We start from the raw sequence: 20,106 nt of genomic DNA, 5'->3' as shown, positions 1-20,106 counted from the left end.
GGGCTTATGCAGGAGAACTTCCTGTAGGATTGCTCCTGTGTCAATTAGACTGTGTACACACCATAAATGAAAAGACATGATTTCCACCAAGGAATCCTTGTTGCTATAAGGTAAAGGTAAAGGGACCCCTGACCATTAGGTCCAGTCGTGACCGACTCTGGGGTTGCGCGCTCATCTCGCATTATTGGCCAAGGGAGCCGGCGTACAGCTTCCAGGTCATGTGGCCAGCATGACAAAGCCGCTTCTGGCAAACCAGAGCAGCACACGGAAACACCGTTTATCTTCCCACTGTAGTGGTACCTATTTATCTACTTGCACTTTGACATGCTTTCAAACTGCTAGGTTGGCAGGAGCTGGGACCAAGCAACAGGAGCACCAAGGAATCCTTGTTGTTGTAGTTTAACACGCCTACAATTCCAGGCATCCCTGAGCAAACTAAGTTTGCAGAATTTTTTGTGGAGGAGGCCTGGCCTTGTGCTTTAAATGTGTGTCAAGGGGGTGGTGTGTACACAGCCTTAATCAGAAGGGGCTCCGATTATTGTCTCGGGCTGGCACACAGACACACAATGCAACACACACACACTAATGCCTTTCAGTCTTAATCCTCCCATCTACCCAGGCTAGGTCTCCTATCAAAAAACCACTTGGTGACCTTCTCGCTCATCTCCCCCGTTGCTGGTTCTGCTTGACCCAGCCCTGTCCCCCTGCTTGCTACCCAACCCCCCACCTCTTTTAACCTTTTCATATTTCATCTCCCTTGGTAAAACAAACATCCACAGAAGCAGGAGAATTAATGAAGTAGGTGACAGGTCTTGTCAAAAGCCCTCTTAACAGGGGCTGGGAGTAGGGCTTGTGGGGGGAGAGAGGGAGATAGGGGGTGGGCATGACTGGAGAGGGGAATCTGATGACAAGCCCTAATCAAAAGGAACTGGAAATGTTTGCATGAGAAATGGCAGCTCCTCATCTCCTCCGCCACTGGTGTGCCATGACAGCCTCTCCCCATATAAGGGCAGAAGATTTTTTATTTTCTCAAGATAGTACTAGAGCTAAAATGTCCCATGGTGGGGGTGGGGGGTTAGAATCCTTTTAACTAGGACTATTGAACCGATTAAAGAATTTTAAATGTATTGATTAGCCGTCTTTTTTTAAGCTGTGCATGAATTAATGGAGCAACTAAATTCATTTTTCAGAATATTGCCAAGACCTCAGACTGAACAATGTGTAAAATCAAATCAGGGGAAGAAAGCCCATAACTCACTGCTTGAGCACGTGATTTGAATGGGGAACTTCTGAGGTTCAGCCCCAGCATCTCCGGTTAAAAAGGATCTTCTCAGAGCTGCCACCAGCTACAGCTCAAAGCAAAGGGGCTGCAGAGTTTTCTGGTGCGGTATTAAGCATCATTAAAAAAGAAGAAGCAGCCTCTCTGCCATCTGACCTGACGCCCTCTACAGGACAAACTGAGCATTGCAACAGAGCCCCTCTAATCCTCTGGAATTAACTGGATCTCTTGCACTTTCCTTTGGAGATTTGTCTGAGGCTTCAGTGTTTAATGAGAAAATGAAAGGCCAGGAGGGATTAGAAGCTGCCCAGCTCACAGAGATCATGTCCTGCTCCACTAGGCTCCCTCAGTTGTTGTTGTTGTTGTTGTTGTTAAAAAAATGCTTGTTTGAAGTTAATATTATATTTTTCCACAGATCTCATTGCCTCTGAGACACAACGGCTGACCGGTTACCCTCTGTTGATGGAGAACATCATAAAGCACATGCATGGCCTCTTCCTCTACACAGATGTGGGTGCTGGGTGGAGGAGGCTGTCCTAGGAGAGCTGCATCTCTCATGGCTTAAAAGCTGCTCTGCCTTCTAACTTTTGGCAGTTTGTGAGCTGCATTGAGCCTAGTGTATTAGGAAAAGTCAGCACACAAAAGGGGATGGTGTGTGCTTCTACAATCCCACACCGGGCTTGCATTAGCACCTTGTGGAGCTGTGCCTGTAAGGCCTGGGTGTTGCTCAGAAGCCAACTTTCATCTCAGCAAACAAGGACAGCAAACAGAAGACAGAATTGAGGTTCAAGATGGCCTTAACAGATTGGAGAACTGGGTCATAACGAACAAAATGAATTTCAATACGGCCAAATGTCACATTCTACACTTAGGCAGGAAAAACCAGCTGCACAAATATTGGGGGGGGGGCTCACCTGGATTACCAGTAGCACATGTGAAAAGGACCAAGGGGTCTTAGTGGACCACAAGCTGAAGATGAGTGATGCAGCAGCAAAAAAAAAAAAACCACACCTGGAGAGCACCAGGTTGGGGAAGGTTGATATAGCACTTTGAGTGTTCAAAGATCCTACATTTTTTTCTAAATTTACTGTTATATCTTTTGTAAAACTCTTTCAGTGTTGTTGTTTTTTTAATAAACATCAAGAGGTCTATTCATTTTATGAAATAAAAAAAATGAAGTGCTTCATGGGCACTAGCAGGTTGTGCTCCTTGCAACAACTCTGTAAGATAAGTTGCTATTATTATTACATCTTCCATATTGCGGAAGCAGTTGGATGGGACTGAGGCTGAGGGGGAGAAACTTGCCTAAGGCCACCTTGGGTGAGGAGGCCAAACCAGAATCAAAGAATCAAAACCAGGTTGGGGGGGGGGGGCTGTTTCTTGATTTGTGGCTCAGCACAACCCTAAACTGGTTTTCTCATTCCTGTTGCATTCAGTGAGGCTTATCCCATTGAAAGTGTGTCTAGGTTTGCAGTCTTCACTACTTTGCTACAACAAATACATCTGCATAAGAATCTAAGGCACCCTGAGAAACAGAACTAGCCTCAAATCTTTCTCCACTGAGCTTCAGGGCTGGGGGACATCTCACCCATGAAAAGGGAAACCCCCCCCCCAACCTTCTAAACCTTACTGGTCCACAACCTTTTCTTGCCTATCTCACTCCAACCTTCAGAGGCAGGTCACACAATGTTATTCCCATTTTTCTGGCAGGGAAAACCAAGTCCATATAATAGTGATGCCACTGAGCAGGCCCTATGTGCCCGCAAACAGACACACATACAAACACAAACACCCACCCCTAATCTGGTATTATGAAATGTCTAAATAGCCCTTTTCACTTGACTTTTAAAAAAATAAATTTAACATTTGCCCTCACAACAACCCCATGAAACATGCTACTATTATTCCCAGAAGAGCGGGCAACAGAATTATCTCCATTCTATAGGTCCTTTGGTCCTCCAGATGTTGCTGAACTATAACTCCCATCAGCCCCAGCATAGATGGGCAGCGGCCAGGGACAATGGGAGTTGTAGTTTAGCAACTTCAGATGGGCCAAAGATTCCCCACACCTGACAGTGCTACACTGAATACAACCTATGATAAAGTAATAACAACCACAACAGCAAATTTGTGTCTCTTCCTGAATGAATAAATGATGAGATATTTATATGCTAGGGATATGCGCACTAGAAACACCAACAATGAGTATACAGTGGTACCTCTACTTACGAATTTAATGCGTTCTGAACACACATTCGTAAGTCGAAAAAAATTGTAAGTCGAATCCCATAGGAATTGCATTGGGAGAAAAAAAATCGAAGCAACCCTATCTAAAAATTCGTAAGTAGAATAAATCCTATCTAAACCGCATCCAAGATGGCGGACGGAGCTCCATTCATAAGTAGAAACATTCGTAAGTAGAGTTATTCGTAAGTAGAGGTACCACTGTACTGTGGATTGACACTTTGTGCTAGAAATTGCTCCTTGGCATTCCATAGCTAATGAATTGTAATACTGTACAGTTGTTATTGGAGGTCACTGTTCTCACTACCTCTCTTCCATGTAGTTAAAAGATAGCAAAAGGAAAGAACAGATCTTCCCTTTTTATCATTCTGATTTGGGGGGCAGGGAGCACTGCCATTGAATGAAACTGATCTACACTGGCAACAATAGGGTCTTGCGGCACCTTAATCTGTTTTAAAGAGGCTGGTGGAACATCATGCCTGTGGGGCAGTTACAGATTTAAGGGATCCTAGTAATAAACTGTAACTGTTAGGGGGGAGCGAATAGAATCACAGACTTGTACAGTTGGAAGGGAGACATCATTCTAGGCCAAACCTCTGCAGTGCTGGCTGGGAAAGACCTCAACTTAAAAGGCCAGGTGGAAGAGCAGGCATTCCCAAACTGCGGCCCTCCAGATGTTTTGGCCTACAATTCCCATGATCCCTAGCTAGCAGGACCAGTGGTCAGGGAAGATGGGAATTGTAGTCCAAAACATCTGGAGGGCCAAAGTTTGGGGATGCCTGTGGAAGAGGAAGCAATCACCAAAAAAGACAGCATCTGTCTAATATATATCCCAATAGCAGCTGCACAATGTTCTTGCGCAGGTGAAAAACTTCGGCAGGCTGGACCCGCATTTACCCAACACCTGCTATCAGAGAGGACCATCTCACCTTGCTTCATGGCCCAGCCATCACCTGTACTGCTCTTAGGCATACACACCAAACATTTAAAACATATTTAAGGCATATTTCTCTCCTCTCTCCCCCACCATCCCCCCAAAACAATCCTAGAAACTGTAGTTTGTTAAGGGTGCTGAGGAATGGCAGCCCTGTGATGGGTAAGCTTGGATGGGGGAAGGAACGTGCTTTCAATGTACGGCTGTGTGCAGCCATAGAAACAGGCATTGTGGGTGTGCTTAGTGCTGACCTGGGCCTCTTGTCAAATCACGCCCTCTTGGTTTGCATATTGTGCACAGTTCAGTCACCACGAAGCCTTGGAGTTTGGGGTGGCAGTGGGTGTACTTTGTCTCTCACGAGCACCTGCTCTTCATTTTTTGGCAGGTGTTGATTTGCAGGCACTGCCCAGGTGAGGTGCATGCCATGCATCCTGGGCGCAAAGAGCAGCCTCTTCCACTCCCTCGCTTCTGCCCTACAGGACAGTGCCAATCTGTGGTCTCCATAGCAACCATGGGCAAATATAAGCTAATGAGCCTTAAGGACTCTGCCTACTAAACACACACAAAGGAGGGGAAGGCAAGGGAGGAGGAGGCAGGATCCATAACTGTCCACAGGGAATTCAACCCAGGGGAACTGGCTTTTGCTCTAACCACTAAGCCGCAATCCTTTCCCAGAATCAGAAAACAGAGTCCCCATTTCATTTTTCTTCTCCCTGCCCCTCTCAGCAAAACACAGCAGATCTGGCCCTGGCAAGGGTCCCTGCACAGGGAGATAAGAAAGGTCTGGTCGGCTGAGGGGTGAACAACATCCATTTCTGCTCCTCCCTTGTCCTCATTTGCAAAAGAAAGCATGCAAATCCCAACAAGGGAGAGGGATGAGGGGAAACATACTTATCAGGGGGAAAGGAGCAGTTCCAAGGTTGTGGGGGGGGAAGCCCCTTATATCCCCCTCCTCTCTCTCCTTATATTCCCACCCTGAGAATTGCCCTTCTTCGGGTTCTATCAGCAACCCTCCAGGCTCATCAGGAAGCCTTTAAAAAAAAAATTTTTAAGCCCACCCCTGAAACCCACAGATTATGATGGTGATGATTACATTTGCATAATTACAAAATTACATTTGAGGCCGGAGGAACATTGCCCGGCTGTGAGGCGTGGAGGCTGCTCCCTGCAAGGCCCTTTCCACCTGGCCTAGGGGGCAGGGCCCACACTCACCAGCCCCACTGAAGAGGCTCCTCATGAGGCCAGAGGAACATCGCCCGGCTAATGTTTTATTGATTTGTTGATTTCATATGCTGTAAACCGCTTTGAGATTTTATTTAAAAATATAAAGCGGTATAGACCTTAAAGAATAAATAAATAAAATAATCTCATCCTGCCTCTCAGGGGCTGGTGCGGTATGTGGGGGGGGGGGGCTCCACCACCCCTTTGCATCCTCACACCACCTCCAAGTACTCTGAAGGAGAGCGGTGGGGAAGCTCCTTTCAGCTCAAAGGCCACATTCTCTTGCAGGCAGCCTTCCAGAGCAACAAATGTGACTCTTACCATTGTACAGTAGACTACTACTCCAGCCCTGCAAAAGTCAGAGGTTAGTGTGTACACGCACGTGCATACCTGCACACACGCACACCCCACAGCCTCCATCCAGGCAAGCACAGTTCAAGGAGACCCGGCCTGCAGCCAGGCAGAAGCCTTGGAGCCTTGGCGAGGAGTTTGGCCTGAGGAGATGAGGTGCAGCCAAGGGAAGAGTCCTGAGGGTCAAAAGCACCTAGAGGGGCCCCTGGGACCCCTGAGCCCAAGGTTCCCATCTTTCCTTTAGGATAAAGGTAAAGGGTAAAGGGGCCCCTGACCATCAGGTCCAGTCGTGTCCGACTCTGGGGTTGCGGCGCTCATCTCGCTCTATAGGCCGAGGGAGCCGCCGTTTGTCCGCAAACAGCTTCCGGGTCATGTGGCCAGCATGACAAAGCTGCTTCTGGTGAACCAGTGCAGCTCACAGAAACGCCGTTTACCTTCCCACCGGAGTGGTCCCTATTTATCTACTTGCATTTTGACGTGCTTTTGAACTGCTAGGTGGGCAGGAGCTGGGACCGAGCAACAGGAGCTCACCCCATTGCAGGGATTTGAACCGCCAACCTTCTGATCAGCAAGCCCTAGACCCTGTGGTTTAACCCACAGCGCCACCTGGGTCCCTTCCTTTAGGATAGCGAGATGCAAAGCGGCAGGTAGGGGTCATGTACCTTTAATCCTTATATAAAAGAAGAGATTTTGGCAGCTCCAGTTTCTTACTCAGAGATGAGCAGGGAACTCTTCTGCACAATTCTTCTGCACAACTATTAAGGCAAGAGATTAAGTCCTGCCGCCACTCTTTCCGTCTGCTCACCCACCCTCACACCCATGACTGAGCAGGAACCCCCATGGCAACTGGCTCTTTTGGGTCGCTGTGCATAAACACACTGATTCTAGCCTGTTGTTGTTGTTGTGAAAAGATTACAACATGCTGAAACACCTATACTTTGCATAAAGATCTGGAGAAGATATTTTTTGCAGTTTGCTGTGCTTCTTTAAAATAATGTACACACAGCTTACTCTGCAGCTTGGTGGGGTCCAAGGAACCTGTTGGGAGAATAAGGGCAGGCAGCTTCTCAGACCAACCAAGCAGCACAGAGACCGCAAAATAGGACAGCAAGTGCAAATGCTCCACCCATAAGTCCAGACTGAATGCTAATTTAGAATCTTGCAATCTCATGGCCTCATTTTATAAACAAAAGGGGGAAAGCCACCCTTTCCCCCGCAAAGGCCACTTCCCTTCCCGCCATCTCCAGAATTACTGGATTGCTGTCAAGATACTTCTCAGAAATTTTGAGCATTTGGCCTTCCAGCCTCTTCACTCCATTCTCTTTCTAGGGCTAAGAATAGACTCCAGGTGCCCTGAAAGCTAGTCTGAATGGCCTTGAGTATTCAAAGCAGCTTAGTAACCCTATGAAAGCCTTTCAGCATCTTCTGCTCTCACATAGCCACATCACAATTGTTAAATGTGGATAAGTTCTAAATCATAACCAGGTATTAAGAAGACTGTCTATCTATCTATCTATCTATCTATCATCTATCATCTATCATCTATCTATCTATCTATCTATCTATCTATCTATCTATCTATCTATCTATCTATCTATCTATCATCTATCTATCTATCATTGGATGTATGCCTCCCAGGATCCCACAATGCATCTCATATGGATAGGATGGATTCTCTATGACCCCCCAAATGCTGAAATAATACCAAAACCCACAGAATGGGAAATCGACCCAAGGCAGCCTTATGTTGAGATGGTGCTGTCCTGTACCGAGAGTACCTGGTGGGCATGGGCAGGGCAGGGGGCGCCACGAACCAAGAGGGATCTACCAGCATCACTTCTCCATCTGCAAAATGGAGCCACAAATTGCTCCAAATTTAAAATTAAACAACAGCACAGTCCTAAAGGTCACTAATGGAGGAAGGAGGGAGAGGTCCCTGCAGCCAGAGGCGGCGGCAAAAGGGGACATCTATTCCTTCTTTGCTCCAATGAGAGAGAATTATCTACAGAGCCACCCATAGAATGACATAATTCCAAAGGGTGTATTGAGGAAACAAGAGGACTTTGGATGGGGTATATCCACACCCGTCCCTGACACACGCTGTTTCCCCCCTTCTCCATTGTTGGAAAATCACCAGAATATGTACAATGGCAGAGTTTTCCACCCGTGTAAGGCCCTGATGGAGGGGTACCTCCTCCTCCTCCACTTCTTCCTGAAGCCCCCTCAGGCAGCCTCAAGGTTTGCTTTCTTGCACTTGTATGTTAAGTATGGTATATAAATAATTAATAATATTATTGCAGCTCTCTGTTAAATGGCCCTCCTCCTTTATGCCCTGTTCATGATGCCGGCCAATGCATTCATGAGCCGTTAGGATGCTCATGAAGGTCCAAAGCCACATGGACAGGTAGGGAACTGAGTCACATGCAGGGTGGGAATAAACTAAAACTTTTAAGTGTGGTATGTGTGGGCATGGGTGTACACGGGTGAACATGTACACACCAGTTATACGCACAAGAGCAACAGTTTGGTTTGGATTGCTGAGGGCAGATTCACGTGTCCAAATGATCACACATAACTCTCACCCTGAAGACCCAGAGAGACATGAGACTTTTCTAGAAATTGAGCCTGTGCTTTGCAACTCATTTGAAAACATTCTGGCTTGGTGTCATTGGGCTGCAGCCCAGCAGGAGTCTTGGACTGGGTCATTCCCATTTCTGGGAAAAGGATTTCATGTGGGGCCTCCTCCTCCTTGGAACAAGCTGATTCATGCAGCTGGAAAAACTGGAGAGGCAGAGCCGGGTCCTTCCCTGCCCCCCCCCCCGCTACCTCCCCATCACCCTGCTTTGCTGGTGCCCCAGCATTCCTGCTGCCCCTGCCCTGCTCATCACACCCCCAATGTTCCATCAATGCTATGGGTCCCACTAGCTCTGCTTGGGGCCCCAATCAAGCCCCCAATTGTAGCCATGATGCCCTGCGGATGGGTCAGGCTGAGGACGAGGCAGCGGAAACTTGGGGGCAGCCGAGCCGTCCTGTTGACAACACACAGCAAGTGCACAACAAGGCGCTGATTGTTTGGGACCCAGATTCCAGAGGAGTGATGGCAGCTCAGGCTGCAGAATGACTGCAAGAGCCCCCAGAACAAGTCTGTTTCACAGAGTATAAAGCCAAAGAGAGGGAACTGCAAAGGACTTCCTCTATTGCCAGTCCAGCCGCATCTTGGCTCTGGGCCCACCGAGGTAGGAGGGGCTGCTCAGAGTGGGAAGGAAGGAACATGTGACACTGTAGAGACAGAGGCTGTGTTCACACTTTACCTTTTAAAGCAGGCATCCCCAAACTTTGGCCCTCCAGATGTTTTGGGCTACAATTCCCATCTTCCCCGATCACTGGTCCTGTTAGCTAGGGATCATGGGAGTTGTAGGCCAAAACATCTGGAGGGCCGCAGTTTGGGGATGCCTGTTTTAAAGCATGTTTCAAGCAATTTCCCCACAAAGAATCCTGGGAAAGAATCCTTAGGCAAGAACCAGCTGCACAAATATAAGATAGGGGACACCTGGCTTGCCAGTAGAAAATGTGAAAAAGACCTAGGGGTCTTAGTAGACCACAAGCTGAACAAGAGTCAACATGTCAATGCAGCAATAAAAAAGCTAATTGTATTCTAGGTTGCATCAACCCAAGTCTAGTATCCAGATCAAGGGAAATAATATAGTCCTGCTCTATTCTGCTGTCATCAGACCACACTTGGGGTACTGTGTCCAGTTCTGGGCATCACAATTTAAGAAGGATATTGACAAGCTGGAACATTTGCAGAGGAGGGAGACCAAAATGATAAAGGAAACCAAGTCTTATGAAGAACCGTTGAAGGAGCTGGGTATATTTAGCCTGTAAAAGAGGAGAGTGAGAGGAGATAGGATAGCCATCTTGAAATATCGAAAGGGCTGTCACATGAACGATGGAGCAAGCTTGTTGTTGCGGTTGTTATTGTTATTTGACAGTGAAATGGACTCCAACGACAAGTGTTGGACTCTCCTTCCTTGGAAGTTTTAATGCAGAGGTTGGATGGCCATCTGTCATGTATGATCTAGTTGAGATTCCTGCATGGCAAGGCTTGTACTAGATGACCCTCGGGATCCCTTCCAACTCTACAATTCTACGATTCTATGAGTCTAAGCGTAGTTTAAGGGTCCTGGGAACTGCAGTTCTGTGACAGGTAAGCTGCAATTCACAGGAGTCTGCTTGAGAGAGGGTGTGCTTTAAAATGTGTGGTATGTGCTCAGTCAGATAACCTTTCAGGTTAAACACTTGCTCCTCTCAGCCTACTTGCATTCAATCTCACTCATTACACTCATTAACAACCCTAAATGGTTGTGACAGGTGAATCTTCCCCCAGGTGAATTAACATCCAGTAGACAAGCAAAGGAGACCTCCTGCAAGGTGCCCTCTCCCCAGGACTCCAAAATAGCCTGTCTCCTTGAATGTAACAACACCCACACCCACCCCAAAGAAGCAAGTGTGACATAGTGCATGGAATGCCAGCAGCCCATTGCAAGCTGGAAACAATGAACTTTTGCCCAACCAAGCCAAGAGAGGAAACAAAAACAAAAAGTGGGCAATAGCTTCTCAGATTGCAGCCCTCCTTCCTTTGCTCCATACAAGTGCATGGCTCAGAAAGTCTCCACTGGCCATGAACGAGCATGGGAAAGAAAGAAACCCTATCATTCCTCAAAGCAAGGGAAGGTGTGTTGTCTTCATCATCACACACATATGCAATTGCACTGCCTTCGTTCATTTTGGTGGAACTGACGAGTTAGGAAGATGCTTCAAAAGGCAACACAACTGACACTCCTAGGTGTGGAGGTGGGAGAAGGTGACTGAGGTGCCAAGAGGCTGGAGGCAGCCCTCCTGTGCTGTGTTAGAAATCAGCCAGGCACCAGGCGCATTTTGTGATTGGCGCAAGTCCAATCAAGGCCACATGGAGATCTCGGGATGCCAGGTGGGTGACTGGGGAAAGCAAAATGTCACTTAGGGAAGGATCTGGAATACTTTCCTTGAAGCTTGAATTTGTTTTATTATGGATTGTTTTATTTGATGTTTTAATGTGTTGTGAACTGCTTTGAGATTTTTCCCCCTTTAAAATATAAAGCGGTATAGAAATGAAATTAATAATAAGAATAAATTCCACTGCCAAAAAGGCATCTGGACATTCCTCTCTGGCGACTGCAACCTACGCGGAAGGTGTCCTTTGACGCTGACATTATATACCTGAGTTTCTAACACTGGACCCAGAGTCCCATGCTCAGCTTTCCCCTCCCCAGCCCTGAATACTCCCCTCCCTGCTGCTGCCATTGCTGCCCTATAAAACCCCCCTTTAGAGGGCTGGGTCTCTGCCCCTGTCCACTTACTTTTTGTAACCCTTTGGGTAATACATGCTGGAAAGCAAAGCCAGGCTCCAACCACTGGCCATTTTTATTTGCCCAGAAAGCTTGGAGCCCCACCGGGGCTCAGAGACATTTCTGGAGAAATTTTAGATGGTGGGCAATGCACAGTGCGGCTTGCTGACACTCTCATCAAGGCACCTTGGCTGTGAGGCCCCAGATTGTGGCCCCAAAGTCTGCACTTAACAGCTTTACTGGGGGCAAATTTGATATTTGAGCTAACCCTGAGTCTCTGTCCTACCTCCTCTGGAGGCCTGGGGATTGCCACAAAGAGAGGCAGGATGTGTAGAAGGTGGTGTGCAAACGTTACATTCAGTAAGAAATCTCAGGATACCATAATTTGGTTGAATGGCTTTTGCTCAGGGTCAGAAGCAAGTTGAAAACATGTTGGTGTCTCAACAGTAATTAATTCCAGATGGCACCAATACTAGACACCTCTGCTAATTAATATGGGGTGTAAGGTTCACTGGCATGAATGGAAGCTGCTAAGACTGTGGATCTTCTATAGTTCAGTGTTACCTCAGCCAGAGACCTTCCCAGTGCATTGTAGCCTATGGCTTGGATTTGTCCTGTATGATGTGGAAACCTTGCTTTTTCTCAAGGCAGAGATCAGCCTTACAAATTAGACAAGAGCCTCACATACATTTTTACTAGCCCCTTGCCCCTACTATGTGAGTCACTTGGAGCTGGTGATTAGCCTAGCCAGCTCTCTTTCAGTGACCTAAGCTTCCTTACTTCATCACCTTTATTGCAGCACTTAATTGCCAGAGGTGACCAAGCAACTGGCTATTTACAATGGTGGCAGGGTTTCCAGCTCTGTGTTTCCAGCTATCTTCTCTGAAGCCCCTTCAGTTTGATTGTGGTTTGCTGGCAAGTCAGTGGTCCAGTCTTTGAGGAGAAAGGGCCCTTCCCACATCATCACACTACAGAGCAGACTGGGCACCCAAACACCTGTGATCCCCCATCCCCAGTTGCCTCCGGAAGCTGGAACAAAAGGCCACACTCCTCTAACAAGGCCTTGTGCTGGTAAGTCAAAAGAAATTGGCTTGTTTGGAAACATCCTTTTTATATACAACTAGCTGGCCAGGCTAGTTGTATATAAACAGGCTAGTTGGGACCCAGGTGGCACTGTGGGTTAAACCACAGAGCCTAGAGGGCTTGCCGATCAGAAGGTCGGCGGTTCGAATCCCCGTGATGGGGTAAGCTCCCATTGCTCGGTCCCAGCTCCTGCCAACCTAGCAGTTCAAAAGCACGTCAAAGTGCAAGTAGATAGGTTCCGGTTTCCGCCTGCAGGAATGGCGGACCTGTTTTCCATCTCTCTGACCTTCGTAAGGAATTTGGCGGTTGCTAGGGGAGTAAATGGCAACCCCCTACCCTCTCCGGGGGTTACGGAGAGGGGCCGCTGGCCCGCGATGCCCCCAGACCCACTCCGACTGTTTTTGGAGTGGGGGGAGCTTGGGCTGAGCACTTACGAGGGCCAGGACTCCCGGACGCTAATCTGCATGGCGGGGATTTCCATGGTTAAAGAAGATAATTAGGCTTAAATCTATGGACATACTTCAGAAGGAGGGGAAGAAGCGCTGTTTACTGCTGAGAAATTTATGTTGCTGAGGGAGAGGAGTCAAAGATTGTACTGCATCTGGAAGAAGGATTGATGGGGACGGAGCGATAAGGGAAGCGAGTTTTTATTTTTTTTCCTTCATATTGTTGCCTCGTACCTTCCCGGACGCGATGTCCTGGCTTGTTTGGAGTGAAAGAGAAGCAAAAGACTGTGTGAGTTGAACTTTATAACTGTTGTTACTGAGCATATTTTTTTAAAGATGTGGAGTTGCCGATGAGAAAAGCCCCCCCCCCCTAGTCAGACAGAAGGAGTTCTGGACGCGCTCGGAGGATTTATGAGCTGTGACGCACTTTAAATTGGAGCAGCGACCTGAGGCTAAGTTCAGCTATAGGGCAAGGAGATCCATTAATTTACCAAGAGTTTATGGTTTGATGTTTGGGTCTCCTGCCTGAAAAAGCTGTAAATTCTATAATGATCGTAAATCTTCATGGCTATGAGAGAAAGCGAAAGTGATTTGAGCTTTTCAAGATGGCGCTGCTTCGGCTGCTTCGACGCAACAGGGAGCTCCATTAAGAAGATTTATGGGGAGGCTGGACTGATTAACTCACACAGGAGAAAGAACATCTGTGAAACTTTGTTTGATATTTATCTCAGCAACTGGGAAACAATCGGATGAAAGTGGAAAACATCTATGTGACTGTAAGGGGAAGATCTGGATTATTATGAACTTGGAGGACGATTTGAACTTTAGAAAAAAGACGGCAGTGGACAGTTGCGAGGAATTCCCAATTTCTTGAAGCATGGGAACCCAAATAAAAAATTCTTTAGATGATTTGGCATAACATTCGGTTTGATTGATATATATATGTGTATAATTTGAAATATTGAATGTGATATAATTGGTTGTAATTGGAAAATTAATAAAAATATTTTTTTAAAAAAAAACAAAGTGCAAGTAGATAAATAGGTACCGCTCCGGTGGGAAGGTAAACGGCGTTTCCGTGTGCTGCTCTGGTTCGCCAGAAGTGGCTTAGTCATGCCGACCACATGACCCGGAAGCTGTCTGCGGACAAACGCCGGCTCCCTTGGCCTATAGAGCGAGATGAGCGCCGCAACCCCAGAGTCGGGTCATGACTGGACCTAATGGTCAGGGGTCCCTTTACCTTTTAGCTGGCCAGGCCACACGTTGCTGTGGCTCATCCCTGTGATTCCCCCCACGCTGTCCCGATCCATGACCTATCCCGTCCCCTCCTGCCCCCAACCCACACCCAGGCGAGTCCCCACCTCCATTCTGCCTAGTCTGTAAAGGCGAGCCTCCGTTCGGCCTAGTAGCTGCAGTACCAGTGTAGCCTCTGATAGAGGGCCAAGGTTTTCTAGCTGTAGTACCAGGGTAGCCGCTGCTAGAGGGCACTGTGTTGCAACCTCTTCTGCCTTCTATTTCCCAGCTTCCCCGGCCCTCTGATTTCAGGGTTCCAAACTAGTGGGTTTTACCTGGTTTTCGTGGCACAGGTGTGACATGTGGGCGATCTAAGCACATGGAAACACTCTGATATCCCCATGTGACGCTGTGGCCAAATTTGAACGCGATCAGGCAAGTGGTTTCGGAGAACGTCGCGGCCTAACAAACATGGACCTTCTACATTTTTATATATATAGATGCATTTTTATATAGATAGATAGATATGAGTGAAGGACTTTAAGGAACAGCAGAGGGGGAAGAGACTAAGAATCCAGCTCTTTTCCCATCCCATCCTCTGAGTTTATTCCTGCAGGTGCTGAGTGGGGGCAGGGGGACACACAGAGAGAGACTCTCGGCAGGCAAATATAGCAAGATTAAAAAGAGATGCAGGGAGGTGAGTCACTCTGGGTCTGGTTACAGGGATGGATGTGCAGGTGCAGCCCTGGGTGCGGCAAGGAAACTGGGGGTACAACGGCTGTGCCAGGCAGCAGCAGCGGCAGCAGTTCTGGATGAAACCCCCAGGCCCTGAGGTAGCTGCAGGTGCCAAAAAACCCAGCCTCCTCCTTCCCTCTCCCTATCCCAAACAAAACCCTAAAGAGTGTCTGAGTCTCCACTCCTGCTGCACCGAGATGCAGAAGGCTGGGGACAAAGCAGGAGAGAGACAGAGAGAGAATCCCAGGAACAAAGAGCTTTTCATGAAAAAGGCAGGAAAGAGAAATGACTCGGTTCTAATGCGGATGGAAGAGGTGAGAGAGCTGGAGTGACAAGAAGGAGAAGAGTGTGGGGTGTTTGTCAAACCTGTAGGGAGGAGGGGGCAGATCAGACAGCAGGGAGGGTTTGGGGTCAGGGCCGAGGGCTTCCATGCAGCTGGGTAGAGCCGGCCTTGATATTTCTCTCCATCCTGCCACCAGCTCTATTGACAAGGTGGATTGATGAGGAACATGCCAGACCATAATTCCTCGTTGCCTGGGCAACATGCCGCTGCTATCCGTCCCTCTCCCCGCCACACAGCTCCTGCCTCAGACAGATTCCTCCTGTAAATCAATTGCCACCTGCTGCCCCTCTTCCCCTCCCCTCCGCACCCACCCACCCCCTCCATGTCAGGGCGGGAGGGGGGGGGAGAAAGAGAGGCAGGCTGGGGGCATCCAGGGTTAACTTCCACAGCTCCGGGAAGGGGGATTTTTTAATCATTAAGGAAAGGTTGGGAATCAAGCTCCTGACCTAGGTAGGGTGCACACACACCCCCACGGGATATTCTCCTGCAGAAGTCCCATTGAAGTGAATGGAAAGTGCTGGGGGAAACCACAGCCATGCTCTGAGGATGACAGACAAGGTTTTTTTCCTCAATAGAAATTCAAGAGCAATTACCCAGATACCGGAATTATGTGTTTCAATGTTAATACTCTCTCTTGTTATTAGGCTGGTGAAAGTGATAATTAAATAGCATCTCTCCCTAATAAGGGAGCCAGCCAGACAGCAAAACAATATTGCAAGCTGCCAAGGGGTGGGGTGGGGGGATGAATCGCCTGGCAAAATGTTTTCCCTCCCCATCTTCTGACTGCCATAAAATCAAAATCAGATTTATTCCAGCTGAGATTTGGGGTTATTTAACTTCCCAGGATACGATGCCTATTCATGCTGATCTGCCCAACATTTGGGGAATCTCAGGGCCTTCATCTTTCAGGGCAGAAAATGCCATTAATTTTCATTCATTTTTCTAACTACTCACTTGATTGCAGAAGGGATTTATGTCCGGTGTGTGTGTGTGTGTGTGTGTGTGTGTTTAATTGACTGCAGTTGTGCTGTGTCCGGTAGAAATCCAAGGATTGGAGTGTTCACAAATGCTTTTTTCCAGCTCAGAGGATTTCTTGGTCAGCAGGTGTTCAGCCCAAAATATTAGACTTCTGCTGTGAATATTCTGGGTTGCATTTCCCAGTAAGAGATTTCTCCCTGGCAAGGGCATATCCCCATTGAAGCTCAGAAATTATTTTCCTCTTGTTGGAATCTAAGGAGAATTCAAGGCGATTAAGAGGGAGAGGGGAGTTGTCTTCCTGATCCCTGCTTTTTTGCTATATATAAAAAAGTTGATCAAATTGAGAGGGGAGAAACTTTAATGCCTTCCTCTCTCAGAAGCAGCCTTTGCCAACCTGGTGCCCCCCAAGTGGATGGGACTTGTAGTCCAAAGCAACTGGAAGACTTCAGGTTAGTGAAGGCTTCCTGGGATTTTGCTCCCCTAGATGGGGCAAGAGGAAGAGGATGTGTGCTTGGATTGGTCAGGTTTAGTTTCCCCCCCCCCAAGATGATGGTGATGGTGAACTGGCCTTACCCTGTTCTCTGAATGAGTGAGCAGTGCTTGCTTTCCTAAACAACAGCTTGCTTAGACAGTTGCACCTCCTAAGTGCATTTTTTTTATTTACCTCTGTAAAGAAATGTAAATGATTCGGTGGCAAGGGAACAGCACTCTGCACATGTTCAAAGCACTCAGTTTTTAAATTGTTGGTTTGTCATCAAATTAATGGGTTCTGAAAACAGGTTCTGGGGCTGAGCCCTGGTGGCTCTGCTTTGATTCCAGTACTGCACTGGGAGCAGGGGTGCCTCCTTGAATAAAGTATTGGGGGGGAGCTAAGCCCCGCCTCACATAACAGACCACAAGACGAGGCATGAGCACACCATTTGAATGGCAATGCCCATCAACTTGTGGGGGGGAGGCTGGCCCCCTCAAATATTTTATTGGGGAGGGAAAAGGAGCTTGGTCCCGTAGGAGTTGGCTCCTGCAGTTGGGGGGGGGGCAGAAGAAGGAGCCAGGTACAAGCAGAGCCTTTGCTTGTGCCCAAGAGCACACAACCAAGTCCACAGACACTTCATCAATCTCAGCAAGCCTGTGGCATGAAAAAAACACACACACCACAGCACCCAACTCTTGTATGCAGCAGTTCATTTTCAAATAGAGAGGGGCCTGGGCTCATTTGAAGCCTCTGACCTGGCAGCCAGGGGTGGGAGGTAAGACAGATGTAGGCAATGAGGTGCTCTCTTCCTTTGATATTGCTCCAGTGTCCTCACACCTGAAGGATGCCAGCCTCACCCTACAGCTTTTAGGGCTGAGCCTGGGAGAGCGGTTGATCCCACTCAAACCTCTCAAACACTCCATGCATGCAAAGCACAATGCCAAGACCTGAACAGCAGATTTCCACAACCTCGAACCCCCCCCCCCCGCAATGTTTTGGGGCTGATGGGAGTTGCAGTTCAAAACATCTAGTAGGTGCCAGGTTGGCGCAAGAACACATCCTGGAAATTCTTTACTTCTAGGAAACACCTCCACGAAGGCACTAGGCAAGCACTGCAGGCCTAGCCTGTGCACATGCCACCACCCACCATATCTATACAGTACAATGTGAGAGGCACATACAACCCTTTTCGCCTATACACACAACCTGTCTCTCTGCTCACCTCCAGCTCTCTCCTCCACATACAATTGACCGCACACTTGGGTCTGAATAACGCACTCATCACATGCACACCAGCATTATGTTTCAATAGCCATGAATCCATCACCGGACTTACACCAAACCCTTTGAGAAGACCTAGAAAGCCACCAATCATTCACACACACACACACACACACACACGTTGTTACATTACCTTGTTGCACATGCCTGCAAAGCAGCTTTTCACAGACATATAAACTGTCAAAAGATTGTGGACCTCAGGCTCGTGTCCACCGCCAGCAATGCCCCCCCCCCAAGAGAGAGACACAGCAGCAACACCATATGCACAAAACCCCATGCAGCAGGGCCCCCTGCCCCTCCCTATTCTGCACAACACAACACAGCCCCCCTCTCTCACACACACATACCCCATGCAATCAACATTCCTTCTCATCTGCAAAATTCTGTTATTCACATATAGCCAACTCACACATGCATTTCAAGCTGTGCATGTGCAACCCACAACTTGTACACACACACACAACCAGTACCCATCTTCCAGTCCTTACTCACAATGATTTCATTCCTGCTGCTCAGTGCTATTTACAATTCTTCCAGAATAGCACAACCTTGCACAACGCCTCCAAAACAGAGCAATGCTCAGAGTAACTACTTCCCACACACAACAGTCTGATACCTTCTCTCAGACACATGCAAACTGTTGTTTTAAAGACCTCCCATCTTGCCTTCCATGGATGCAGAAATAATTGAAAAAGATGTGTTGCTTGAAGCAGCAGTCCAAATGGTACCCTCCCTCCCACCAACAATTTAAATATATATATGATACATTAAATAATTAACTACTTGCTGCTCTTTAATGGCCGCTGCCCAAAACCTGCCGCCTGAGGCAGACCATCTCACACTGCGTAATGGTCATGCTGGTCTTCTACCGATGACAGGAATGGTAGAGCCTTCTGTTTTAGGCACAGATCCAGCTGCCACACCCTTTCGATACTCTCCCTCCCTCTCCCCCTCCAACCATAATTCAACATCTTTGCCCACAAGCTGCCCGCGATTCCCACAGCATCCTTGCCAGCACACAATGCTTCCCCTTCTCACACACCCGAGGTCCACAGCGTGCCCTTTCCCCCACATACAGGCACATGCTCCATCCTCCTTAGTGCAGATGTACACAGGAGAGAGACACATCATCACACACCATTCTGCTATCCTTCCTCCCTACCCACACACCCATCTCCCTCCCTCCCTCTCTCTCACACACACTGTCTTGACACAACCCTTCTAGCGCACACAACTCATTCTGAAGACAATCTTGCCCCAGCTTCTGGAATACTCCCCTTCCTCAAGCAAGCCCTCATCCTGGAATACAATGGTGCACACATCTGTTTCCCTGACACATCCCCATCCTTGGCACATAGTCTCACACTCAAGGAGCCCTGCTACCTCCCTCCCTCTGGCCTCTTTCTCTCTCACACCCCTTATTACTGCCCCCCCAAAAGACCCCCATACATCTTCCTCTGAGAGGAAAGAGCTAAAGATGGCATGCACCTAGAGATTTTGACAACCGCCCCCCCCCGCCCCGCCATCTTCTCCAGCACATCTCTTGGCCCTTACATTCCCATGCTCCCTCCCCGCAAGGGGTCCCTTTCCCTGCACCCTCTGGAGGGTCTTCCCTTCTCGGCCCCTTCTTCCCTGGTTCCCTCCCCTGGATTCTAACCCCACGGACACACACTCAGCCAGCCCCTGAGCCCGGGAGGGGTCCTCCTGAGACCCACAGCCACCACCCCATGCCCCGCAACTTCTCCTATAGGCGGGTGGGGGGGTCGAAGGTGGGGAAGGGGTGGGCGGGCTGCACCAACCTAATTCTTCTAACGGGGTTGTGCGTGTTCCACTAAGGTAACCCCTCAGTTCTCCTTCATACCCCAAATTCAGAAGAGCCCCCCACCTCCAGATCCTGACAAAGGCGGGAGGAGGGACAGCTCTCTCAGCCAGAGAGGACCCATCCTCTCCCCACAACCCCACGGCTCCTGCAGAGGCTGGCGAGGGGGTCCCCGCGGCAGTCCCTCCTGCCTCCTACCTGAGCCGCGCCCGTCACTCCGCTCGCCCCGCAGCCGCCGCCTCGCCGAGTCCTGCTGCTCCTGCTGCAGAGCCGGATCGATGTGACATAATCGGCGGCGGC

At 48.5% G+C, this 20,106-nt stretch overlaps 1 protein-coding gene across 3 annotated transcripts in view; it reads right to left on the bottom strand.

Moving 5' to 3' along the window:
• Positions 1-20,106, bottom strand: part of L1CAM (L1 cell adhesion molecule) — a 106,407-nt gene extending 86,301 nt beyond the window's left edge. For all 3 annotated transcript variants that reach the window (XM_060268696.2, XM_088658320.1, XM_088658321.1), the window contains exon 1: positions 20,005-20,106. The gene's annotated coding sequence lies outside the window, so the exon portion shown is untranslated. The remainder of the gene's footprint in view (positions 1-20,004) is intronic.

This window comes from Zootoca vivipara, chromosome 15 (assembly GCF_965207765.1).
Source record: "Zootoca vivipara chromosome 15, rZooViv2.hap1.1, whole genome shotgun sequence".
In the NCBI taxonomy this organism is placed as follows: Eukaryota; Metazoa; Chordata; class Lepidosauria; order Squamata; family Lacertidae; genus Zootoca; species Zootoca vivipara.
The sequence above is the reverse complement of the archived record's forward strand: the minus strand, read 5'-3'. Positions and strand labels throughout refer to the sequence as shown.